This window comes from Clupea harengus, chromosome 7, assembly GCF_900700415.2.
Source record: "Clupea harengus chromosome 7, Ch_v2.0.2, whole genome shotgun sequence".
In the NCBI taxonomy this organism is placed as follows: Eukaryota; Metazoa; Chordata; class Actinopteri; order Clupeiformes; family Clupeidae; genus Clupea; species Clupea harengus.
The window spans coordinates 28,864,063-28,876,600 of record NC_045158.1 but is presented as its reverse complement, the minus strand read 5'-3'; the positions used below and the strand labels follow the sequence as shown (position 1 = coordinate 28,876,600).

Sequence of the window (12,538 nt, the reverse complement as noted above, 5' to 3'; positions counted from 1 at the left end):
TACAACTCTGATCGGTTCGACAAAATATTTCAAAAACCTTCTTATGATGAGAGCAGATCCTCTCCTGTAGCTGGCCTGTGGCATCAATCACTGAGTGTTTTTGTCCAGGAAAAAGTTCATTGTGAGCTTTGTAGTGCGTTTCACTAGCCTGACGATGTCATACTCATAATTCTAGTCAGATAATGAGTCTGAGACCGCTCCGTTGGGCTGTGATTATGGGGCGTGTTTCAACCGAACTAGGAAAAAAAAGGCCTCTTCGCTCAATTGGATAGGCCTACAACCAATCAGAGCAACGTAGTATGACCATAACGTAGACCATGGGGCCAGCTGATACATTAAACTTTTACCGGATCCCGTAGGAAGGACGGCAAAAACATCTTTTCGATCGACAAATGCCTTGATCGCGTTTCTCTGTTCCTCTTTCAAAATGAATGTGCTGTCAATGTCTTCTAAAACAGACTCGAATTTCCACATTTCAGCTCTCCAACGGCAGCCATGTTTGTTGAAAACGAATTCACCCCAAAAGCTCTTTGGTGACGTGGTTGACTACGTTAGGGTTGATCATCTGTCCATCATCGTATAAAGCCCGCCCTGACAATTTGATTGGTCTATATCTCCTCACAGATTTTTGTGAGGAGATAATTTCTCCCCAACGGAGCGACACCAGACCGAACTTCCCGACCAAATAATTTGTGGGCGTGGCTAAGTTCGTCTGGCATCCAGGCTAGCGTTTCACAGTATGACACTAGACATTCCAGACAGGACTTTACAGCTTTGAGTTTTCTCCCAGTGCAGACGTCACACTCCACATCTCCAGGTCCAGCATTAGAGGGAGTAATAAGAGAAGCTTGGATTCTGGTCTTCATAAATGTCTCCACCATTTCAGCAATCAGAGTATTTTTTTTTAGTCTAGGTCTGGGAGTGAAGGTGTCTTTGCACAGGGGGCAGCTGTAGACTCCTCTCTTATCCTCCTGATCCCAGCAGCCCTCAATGCACCTCATGCAGAAATTATGTCCACAGGGAATAGTCACTGGATCCTTCAGCAGATCTAGACAGACTGGACACGTGAAGGAGTCCTCTTCTTTCTTGTAGATTGCCTCTGCCATTTTGTTTGCTTTCTCTCACAACCGCAAGCACAAGCACACTAAGGGAAAGACCTGCCGAGTGATACTTAAGTTTCGTTTTCACCAGAAGATAGTGTGCTGAGGAGTGGCTTCCTAGTTGTCATTTTGCGTCAGTCTTTGGAGTCCAGTTCAAATGTTCAAACTGAGTCAGGGAAATAGGTGTGTGGGTGTTTGTGTGCGTATCTTTGTGTGTGTGTGTGTGTGTGTGCGTGTGTGTGTGTGTGTATGAGTGTACGTGTGTGTACGCGTGTGTGTGTGTGTGTATCTTTGTGTTGAAGACTTGATTCATAACTTTTTACTGTGCTAGCACTAAGTATAAATGCAGAGTCCCAGGTTATTAAAGGTTGGGTCCTCAATTACACACTAAAACACTTTTTGTCAAATTCAGTTAAACTCTTTTGGGGTTGATTGTCCCTGAATGTGTGTGTGTTTGTGTGCGTATGTTTGCGTGTGTGTGTGTGTTACACTCCTAAAAAACAAGGAGAAATAATCACAAGCTGATGTTTCCTCAGTGAGAACCTCAAATCAATCTTCAAATACAGAGTTTACAAACAAGTAACAGGTTGGCTGCAGTAGAATACATACCTCATTTACGTTACAATCATATTAAAGCTACAACCATATGCAGGGTTCCCTGAGGCATAATTCTCATTTCTCTACCGCTGCCAGGTAAAGAGCATGCAGGCCATAACTGAATAGACTGTCACAAAACCCATAAAGTTACTGAAGGAACAAAATACAGACAGCCCTTGTAAATATGTCTACATTTCACAAAACCTATACGGGTTACTAAGAAACAATACACAAATGACTGTATAAAATACACTGACATATGTGCATATGATATGAATTTGCAGTCATGGGTTGAACTCAGCTAACAAGATGGGGGGGGGGGTTCATTCACACACACACGCTAGCAGTAAAACTAGGCACCAGCTTACTTAAATGTTTCATACACATTCTCCTGAAACTCGTATTAGAAAATAATAACAACACCTTAACAGTGGTAGAATATCAAAAATATGCCTGAAAAACGTGGAGAAATAACCATGAGAGTGATAGGGTGAAGTTTCCTCAGTGAGAAAATGTACTCGCATGAGGAAAATACTGCCATCTCCGCTGGATCCGTGGGTGGACACAAAAACAATCGATCTCAGGCAGGCAGATCTAGACTACTGTACAGATCACTGATAATACCATTATACCTCAGCTCTGAATGATAACGAATGGAGTAAACAATGAATGAATTAAAGACGTTTTGCATTTGAACTCCTTTTAACACAATACAAGTTATTATTGGTTTTAAACAGAGCTCATTAACTGTTTCTCATGACCGTATGATTCTGTTAATTTGATCACACATGCTGTGTGATCCGCATACACTCCTATTCTGGAGCTGGCCACTAGGGGGAACTCAATCTCCTCGTTACTGTGTCTGAAAGAGTAAGCCGATTTGGAGCAGTCCAGGCTCCAGGACTGATCGTTGAATCCAAAGCCACATTCATGGCCGTGTCCTTGGTTGGTTGTCGTTCACTGGATTACTGAATTACAAAACCACTACACGGATCCGTGGTCATTTCATTTTTTTGATGACCACTGTCACACTTATTATTTCTCTTTCTGTCCCTCTTCCTGTGCCACATGGGCTTTTGGACTCAGACTGACAAAAAATAGTTTTTATTATGGTAATGAGCTTAATCAAATTAGCTACATTCATTGGGATGTGTTTGTGGTAGATGCAGTCTGAAATTATAGATGTTGAGGTGTGTTTGTGTGTTTTTGGCTTCCACAAAGGATGACAATCAGCCAAACGGGAGAGATATGATGACACAGCAGTGACGAGCGGTGAGGTTCGTGGCTGGTGAGGCCACAGAAACCGGAAGTGATTACGTCATTCCGGTCTCTAGTTTGTTAAACATAGACATGTATACATACAATTAAGTTATTGTCTAATACCAGGACTTTTAAACGATCGTTTGAAAAAAAAAATTTGTGTAAAGTTATACGGCTCAATACTCAACTGACTGTTAACCGAACTTTTACATAGTCATACGACTAAACTCACAAACCGGAAGACGGTGTGACGGTGGTCAAACAGGGGACTGACGAACACTGCGATTGCTTTGTTCTTTAATTCCTGTATCATACACAAACAACAGTTGGCATAGGCAGCATTGCTGACAGGCATTAATCAAATAAAAGTAAACCCAGTGCACAAACAATCGAACAACCATGCACATATTTATTACACACATATAACACACATATTTCGCTATTGGAGCAACATACTGTATCATACACAAACAACAGTTGGCATAACGCAGCAATCTGCACAAGTAAAATAAAATGATAAAATACATCAGGTTCAGTATGGCAGCACGGTTAGCTAGCTAACGCTAGCCAACGCTAGCTAACGGAACGTGAGGAATGGGAAGTTCCCAGCGAACTATAGCTAATCACACTGTATAATATGAACCTCGTAGTCAAGTGAAAAATACCATCAACTTTCTGCCCATTGACAAAACTGCTTTACAACCAACACAATACATACTAATCATAGAAAATACACGTTACATGTCGAAGTTGTCGACATTCACTGCATCTACCTATCTAAAAGTGTACAAATTGTGATGGTCATTTTGCATAGTGGACCTACCGCTGACAGGCAAACTTCTTCAGTCTCATTTACAGTCCAGACATTGTCACACGTTGAGAAGAGATGACAGGGAAAGAGCGAATTATCTTCTGTCCCGTCATTTGAAGCAAACCTTTGAGCTCCGGCATTGGTCTCCCATCATTGATTCATTTCACGTTTGGACTGAAGTCCAGTTTTGAGACTGCTTCAGCCTTAGCAATACAATCTTCCATTTTCGCCGTCAAGTAAAGTGTAGAAGAAGAGCAAAGTTCCCAGCATAACCCCGACAGGTGCGCTCTCGCACGCCCCCTTCATTGAGGCAGAGGTTACTGTGTGCCTCACCTACATGATTTTCAATGCTCTGCCTCACCTGCCTCATATGACCGCACGTCCCTGTGACACAGTATGGCTAAACATCCTCTTTATTTCTGTAAGGTCTGTGTCTGTCCGTGTCTAATTTCTGTGTTTGTCTCCCTTGGTGTGGTCACATGTTTGTTCCCAATGTCTAGTCCTCGTGCTTCCTTGTTCCCGCCATGTGCTTTCCCTATGTTTTGTTTGTCTATGCCATGTGCCCTCTTGTTGTTGTCCGTGTCTCCCACCCCTCACCTGTTCCAATCTCCCGGGTTTGTGGTATCATTGGTTTCACCTGTGTCCTGTTAATTCCCTTGTTTAGTCCACCTGTGTCTTTGTCTGCCCGCCTTGATTGTTCTCACCTGTCCCTCGTTATCTGTTGCCTGTGTATATATAGTCCTTGTTTTCTTGTTCCTCGTTGCGTCTTCGTAAATTGTGTTTTCTTGGTATGTTCCTTGTTTTTCCACTGCTCCTCGTGTGTTCCTAGTGTTTAGCGCTTTCCGCCGTGTATCAAGTGATTACTCGTGCTTCCTGACCTCTGCCTGCCTACAACTATTCTCCTGCCTATTCCCTGTTTGGATTTGTTTGCCTACTTTTGGACTGCCTACCTGTGTACCGAACTCTGCTAGTAAACGTTTATTCTTCTGAATCTACCCCTGTGCTGAGTCGTGCGATTGAGTTCTGCACAACACCCACCATTCGTAACAGTACGAAGACGCCAAAGATGGACTCAGCCGACTCAGACTCAGTGCTCAGACTCAGTTTGAGCAAACAAGCCTCCTCTCTCTGCCTCGTGACAAGGGGAATAGAGGAGCAAGGGAGAAGTTCCCTGAAGTTCCTGAACCTGCTGTTGGGAGCAATTCGAGCAGCTCCTGGATCGTTGGGATTCCCCTCGCTGCACCTCCCTCTCCAGCTCCGGTTCCATGCGCCTGGATTCCGGCTCCAGGGTTTCAGCTTCACTCACCAATACTGCTCTGGCTTCAGCTCCGACTCCACGTCTCCTGCCTCCCGCCGTCAGGACAGCCTCAGTCGCCCTAGGAAGAGCTTCTGACGCTGTCAACCTCGAAGCAGCCTCTACCAATGCCACCATCAGAGCGGGTCTCTGACGCCGTCAACGGCAGCCTTTGGAGCTTCCACCCTTGAAGCAATCTCCGCCGCCCTCGAAGCTGCCTTTGCAGCATTGGAAAGATTTTCTGTCGCATCCAAAGAAGCCTCTGGCGCTGCCTTGCTCGATGCAGCTTCTGCTGCCATCGATGCAGCCTCTGCCACCCTCGAAGCAGCCTCTGATGCTGCCGCCTCCGAGGTCGTCTCTGCTGCCCCAGAGGTAGCCTCCGTCGCTACCACTCCCAAAGCAGCCTCTGCCTCCCCCGAAGCAGCCTCTGACGCTGCCGCCCCAGAAGCAGCCTCTGACGCTGCCGCCCCTGAAGTAGCCTCCGTTGCTACCGCCCCAGAAGCAGCCTCTGACGCTGCCGCCTCCGAGGTCGTCTCTGCTGCCCCAGATGTAGCCTCCGTCACGCCACCACTCCCAAAGCAGCCTCTGCCTCTCCCGAAGCAGCTTCTAATGCTGCCACCCCCGAAGCAGCCTCTGACGCTGCCTCCCCAGAAGCAGCCTCTGACGCTGCCGCCCCCGACGTAGCCTCTGTCGCTACCACCCCAGAAGCTGCCTCTGATGCCCCTGATGTAGCCTCTGTCGCTACCACTCCCAAAGCAGCCTTTGATGCTGTCAACCCCGAAGCAGCCTCTGACGCTGCTGCCCCAGAAGCAGCCTCTGACGCTGCCGCCCCCGACGTAGCCTCTGTCGCTACCACCCCAGAAGCAGCCTCTGATGCCACTGACGTAGCCTCTGTCGCTACCGCTCCCGAAGCACCCACTGCTGCCCCCGACGTAGCCTCTGTTGCTACCAACCCCGAAGCAGCCTCTGTCGCTGCTGTCCTTGAAGCAGCCTCTGAAGAAATTGCTGATGGTGACGCCACTGAGGCCTACGCCACAGCAGAACCAGCCGCCGCAGATCAAGCCGCCGCTCACCCTGCAGACCGAGCCGTCGCTCACCCTGCAGACCGAGCCGTCGCTCACCCTGCAGACCGAGCCGTCGCTCACCCTGCAGACCCGGCCGTCGCTGACCCTGCAGACCCGGCCGTCGCTGACCCTGCAGACCCAGCCGTCGCTGACCCAGCAGACCCAGCCGAAGCTCACCCAGCTTGTACGTACCCTACAGCCAGCGCTGCCGACCCGGACCCCGCAGCCACCGCTGCCGACCCGGACCCCGCAGCCACCGCTGCCGACCAAGATCCTCCAGCATCCGTTTCCGATGCAGGCCCAGCAGCACCCTCTGCCGTCACCGGTCCAGCAGCACCTCCTGATGGCGTCGCTGCTGAGGGCTCTGCTGTTCCGAGCGCCCCTGTCCCGAGCGTCCCAGGCGCCCCTGTCCCGAGCGTCCCAGGCGCCCCTGTCCCGAGCGTCCCAGGCGCCCCTGTCCCGAGCGTCCCAGGCGCCCCTGTCCCGAGCGCCCCTGTCCCGAGCGCCCCTGTCCCAAGCGTCCCAGGCGCCCCTGTCCCGAGCGTCCCAGACGCCCCTGTCCCGAGCGTCCCAGGCTCCCCTGTCCCGAGCGTCCCAGGCTCCCCTGTCCCGAGCGTCCCAGGCGCCCCGGTCCCGAGCGTCTCAGGCTCCCCTGTCCCGAGCGTCTCAGGCGTCCCTGTCCAAAGCATCCAAGGTGTCCCTGCGCCGGTCCCAGGCGTCCATGCGCTGGCCCCAGGCGCTCCGACCCCTGTCTCCAGTGTTCCTGGGTTCCCTGTCCCAGCTGCAGTAGACCCAGGGCCCGGTGCCGCCAGCCCTAATGAACCAGAGAGTCCAGGTGCCACGACTACCCCAGCCACTGGCCCTGCAACCCCAAACACCAATCGATATCGCTGGCATCTATTGGTTGTTAGGGTGGTTGTTGTATTTATTGTTGGTCTGTTTGGCCACCCACCCGGCCAGTCGCCAAAGACTCTGCCCCTGTTTGGCCATCCACCCGGTCGGTCGCCAAAGACTCTGCCTCTGTTTGGCCATCCACCCGGTCGGCCGCCAAAGACTCTGCCCTTGTTTGGCCACCCACCCGGCCGGTCGCCAAAGACTCTGCCCCTGTTTGGCCACCCACACGGCCAGCCACCAGACATTCTGCCCTTGCTTGGCCGTCCACCCGGTCAGCCACCAGACCCTTCTTTCCAGCCTTCTGTCTGGCCCGGCCTGCCCGCCTGCCTTGCTCTGGACCCCCTCCACCCACCCTAGGTGGATTTGATCTGTTTGTTTGTGTGTTTTTGGGCTGTCTGGTCCGGTCTGCCTGCCTGCCTTGCTCTGGACCCCCTCCACCCACCCTAGGTGGATTTGATCTGTTTGTGTTTTGGGCCGTCTGGAATCCGGCCCCTTAGAGGGGGGGTACTGTAAGGTCTGTGTCTGTCCGTGTCTAATTTCTGTGTTTGTCTCCCTTGTGTGGTCACATGTTTGTTCCCATGTCTAGTCCTCGTGCTTCCTTGTTCCCGCCATGTGCTTTCCCTATGTTTGTTTGTCTATGCCATGTGCCCTCTTGTTGTTGTCCGTGTCTCCACCCCTCACCTGTTCCCAATCTCCCGGGTTGTGTGTATCATTGGTTTCACCTGTGTCCTGTTAATTCCCCTTGTTTAGTCCACCTGTGTCTTTGTCTGCCCCGCCTTGATTGTTCTCACCTGTCCCTCGTTATCTGTTGCCTGTGTGTATATATAGTCCTTGTTTTCTTGTTCCTCGTTGCGTCTTCGTAAATTGTGTTTTCTTGGTATGTTCCTTGTTTTTCCACTGCTCCTCGTGTGTTCCTAGTGTTTAGCGCTTCCGCCGTGTTCAAGTGATTACTCGTGCTTCTGACCTCTGCCTGCCCTACAACTATTCTCCTGCCTATTCCCTGTTTGGATTTGTTTGCCTACTTTTGGACTGCCTACCTGTGTACCGAACCCTGCTAGTAAACGTTTATTCTTCTGAATCTACCCCTGTGCTGAGTCGTGCGATTGAGTTCTGCACAACACCCACCATTCGTAACAATTTCTGCAACGGCAGACAGAGCAACAGCGCAATTAGTCTTTTCATCATTCCTTTTTCTTGGTCTATATCAATGGAGTAAAATAAGATATAACAGTTCAACACACCCGAACCCGGGTCACCATGAGCACTTAGGTCTGTGCATTAATACTTTTTTATTTTTATTATTTGAAATGTTATTGTTTGGAGGATAACCCCTTGAGATGCAGCATCTCGTTTTCGAGGGGGTCCTTTATTTGGTGCCAGTCTCTTTGCTTTCCAGCCTGTCCAAATCTCTCCCCTCACTAAACAATGAGGCACCCTTTTAATAAGGCAGCCCATGGGGCTAAATTGGTCCAACTAGTCCCAATTGGACCCATCCACAGATGTGGGGGAACCCGGACCCAACCATTCTGGTGGGGGAGTCCAGTCCTCCTTCCCTCTTGGGCAACAGTGAGAAGGGGGAGGGATTTCAATTAAGTTTAATTCCTTAAAATCTAAAATCTACATCACACATATCAGGCTTGAATTCCATACATCTTAATGATCAATTTTCATGGAACAGTTTGAGAATATATGCAGTATTTTGATGAGAAACTTTAACAACCCATTAAAATATTGCCATTCTGAGATTGCACAGAGATCTTCCCTGTGCCACTTCCCTGAAGTGACACAGGGACATGTAAAGTCTTGTTCCTCTTTCAGACTACATAGAACCTTTTGGACAGTTTTGTGGTCGGTCTGAACTTCTGGGCCTCAACATGTGTGTTTGAAAATAAAAACACCGCTGCTGAACTGTTGATATCATCCAGAGAGCCAGAGTTCTGCCCACAGACACAGCGGCATGAAGTGGTCAGTGAACGTCTGCTGTTCCTACGAGGGTGAGCTGCTCCCCAGAGCACTGCCTCCTCTGATTATCAGAGAGTTCCTGCTGGGCGTCCTGGGCAACAGCCTTGCCCTCTGGGTCTTCTGCTAACACATGAGGCCCTGGAAGAGCAGCACCGTCCTCCTCTTCAACCTGGCCATGGCCCGCTTCTTCCTCAACGTGGTGCTGCCGTTTCGCTCCAGCTACTACCTCTCTGGACTGGACTGGAGGTTCGGCGATGTCCTCTGCTGCATCTTCCTCTTCCTGGTGTCCCTGAACCCTGGCGGCAGCATCGCCTTCCTGACGCTCATCGCTCTGGACAGGTACAAGTATGTGCGCGTGCTGCACCCCCACCACCGCCTCAACTCCACGTCCATCGCCAAGGCTGTGGGCATCGCTGTGGTGGTGTGGGCGCTCACCGTCTCCCTCAATGCCCACCTCCTGATGGCGCCACAGCAGCTGGTGGTGGGACGTGCACACACACACACACACACACACACACACACACACACACACACACGCCACAGCAGCTGGTGGTGGGACGTGCACACACACACACACACACACACACACACACACACACACACACACACACACACACACACACACACACACACACGCCACAGCAGCTGGTGGTGGGACGTGCCACGCAGTGCGAGAGCTTCCTGGTGTGCCTGGCTTTGGACCCTGTGTCCCTCTGGTACAAGTCTGTCTTCATGATCTGGCTTTGGACCCTGCGTCCCTCTGGTACAAGTCTGTCTTCATGATCTGGCTTTGGACCCTGTGTCCCTCTGGTACAAGTCTGTCTTCATGATCTCCTTCTTCGTCCCCCTGGCTCTGATCCTTGTCTGCTCGCTCTGCATCGTCTCTGAGCTCAGGCGCAGGCATCTGGATGAGTACGGCAACATCAAGTGGTGGTAGTGGTGGTGTTCGTTGTCTGCTTCTTGCCCAGCAACGTGGCCCAGGTGCTGATCTGGGTGAGGATTGGGTCGCAGAGGACGTGTGAATCCGTGGAGGTAATAAACCTGGTCTTCTACCCCACGCTGACCCTCACCTACCTCAACAGCATACTGGACCCTGTGCTCTACTACTTCTCCAGCCCCGCCCTCCAGCGGGTGTGCAGACAGCTGGTGAGACTCCAGAGCACAGAGGGGGGACGGTGGACACAGGGGAGGACGGGACTAAAGACAGCAGCTCCCAGGCTGACAGACAGACAGGAGTGAGGGGTCTGAACACAGAGGGGACGGTGGACACAGGGGAGGACGGGACTAAAGACAGCAGCTCCCAGGCTGACAGACAGACAGGAGTGAGGGGTCTGAACACAGAGGGGACGGTGGACACAGGGGAGGACGGGACTAAAGACAGCAGCTCCCAGGCTGACAGACAGACAGGAGTGAGGGGTCTGAGGCTCCTGCTGCTCCAGGTGGAGACAGACACATTTCACTCGTGATGTCATGTAGTGCTTACTGTTTTAAAGCTCCTTTAACAGGAATATTCAGCATCTATGACTGTATTTTTCTCATTTCTATTAATACAATATATAAAATTACTATTGAAAGAACATATTTCAAATACATTAGGCCTACTTTGCAAGCACAAAACATGAATTTATGTATTATTGTTTATAAATGTAAATTAAATAGAGTACACATTTTGAAGAAATGGCTATTTGATTCAAGTTAAAATTCTGTAACATACGTGGAAACGTAGGATCCAAATGCTCGACTCGGAGACAGAGATGCAAAATAACTTTACTGAACGGGTTCGGTACACGGTAAGACAGTCCAAATACAAACAAACAATTCCAATCAGGGACGGGCAGCGGGGATCGTCGTTTATCCAGTCCAGGGTCGTCACACGGGTAGTACTAGTGATGTTACAAATGAACCGTAGTAGTTTGTAGAGGCAGAGGTACCGGCAAGGAGGAGGCAATCACGTAGTCGAGTAAACAGTCCAGGTTCGTTATCCAGGTGTGAGGATGTGGAGGCAAAGGTACCGGCAAGGAGAAGGCAAACACGGAGTCGATTATACAAGCAAGGGTCGTTATCACTGGAACTTTGGAAATCATGGGAAACGCTGGAACTCTTGAGACACGGGGGAAACAAAGAACTGGCAACGAGACACAGGAACACACAGACTAAATACACTAGGTGATGAGGAACAGGTGCAAACAATCAGGGAGGGGCAGACAATCAACAAGGTGGAGCACACATGAGGCAGGGAGTGAGGAGTCTGAAACGAGAGGAGAGGTGAGTAAACAATCACAACACGGAACACAAGAATAAACGATCTATATAAGCAAACTTAACTTAGTAAACTGGACTGGACGTAACAAATTCTACATGACACATATCAGACATGAAGAAGGTAACATTCTGATGATATATATTTAGAGTAGAGAAGAGGACAGAACTTTTACAATCCATTAAAATGTCTGTTTTTTGGAACGCACCAATGGCAAGACAATGGTTTTCGATCAGGAACAACGAATGTTGTCAACTGTCGATGTTGTTGATTAGTGACTCGTGGGCAGGTACCTCCTCCTGCCAATGGCATGTACATCTTGTTACTTGTTAAGCATTTCATTTATTAATTGCTATCGGGATGATGAAGGAATTTCAATACATTTAACAAAAATACTTCTGAAATAAATCACACACACAAACACACACACACACACACACACACACACACACACACACACACCAAGAAAAAGAGCACCAATGGCAAGAGGGTGGTCTTCGATCAGGAACACCTGTAGAAACTGCACTGTCACACTAACAGTGGGTGTGTGGTTGTGCTAATTGTGTGTGAGGTGTATTCAAAACAAAACAAAGCAGTCAAAATTGTGTTTAAGCAATCGAGAAAAACTGTAAAAGGTGAACCCCCTCTCACAGGCAGAGTGTGCACAGGTAGTGCTGGTAGTCCATCTAATCATGTCATCTGGGATCAATAAAGTGATTGGACTGGCTTTGTACAGCCCTGCAGCTGACACAGATAACAAATTGTTTTTTTTCTTCGTCAAAGCATTTCATTTATTCATTGCTATCGGGATGATAAAGTATTTCAATACATTTAACAAAAATACTTCTGAAATAAATCACACACACACAGGCGCCAAGAAAAACAGTACATTGAATGCCAATCTATAACTCTTTATTCACCATTTTTGCACCAGAAAGATTTTAAAACATACTGGTCTCATTATAACAGTATTATTAAAGAAACAGAGGAACACTTTTAAAACATACTGGTCTAATTACAATGGTATTAATAAAGAAACAGAGGAACACATTTTAAAACATACTGGTCTCATTACAATGGTATTAATAAAGAAACAGAGGAACACATTTCATTGGGTGTCAATTGTTGGATAAATACAGTCTCATTAAGATTTACTGTCATGGTACATAATATTGTGGTTGTCATATAAAACCAGATATCAGAACATGTATGCTGTAACAGAGGGACTAAACACTTGGGAGAGTGAGGTTATGCAACACAGAGCTCATCAAAACCTTTCACAAACAATGTCTTATT

At 48.9% G+C, this 12,538-nt stretch overlaps 2 pseudogenes; one reads left to right on the top strand and one right to left on the bottom strand.

Moving 5' to 3' along the window:
• The first annotated feature begins 8,821 nt into the window (after positions 1-8,821).
• LOC116220979 overlaps positions 8,822-12,538 on the top strand; it is a 3,970-nt pseudogene continuing 253 nt past the window's right edge.
• The window catches only part of LOC116221164, a 10,555-nt pseudogene continuing 10,253 nt past the window's right edge, over positions 12,237-12,538 (bottom strand).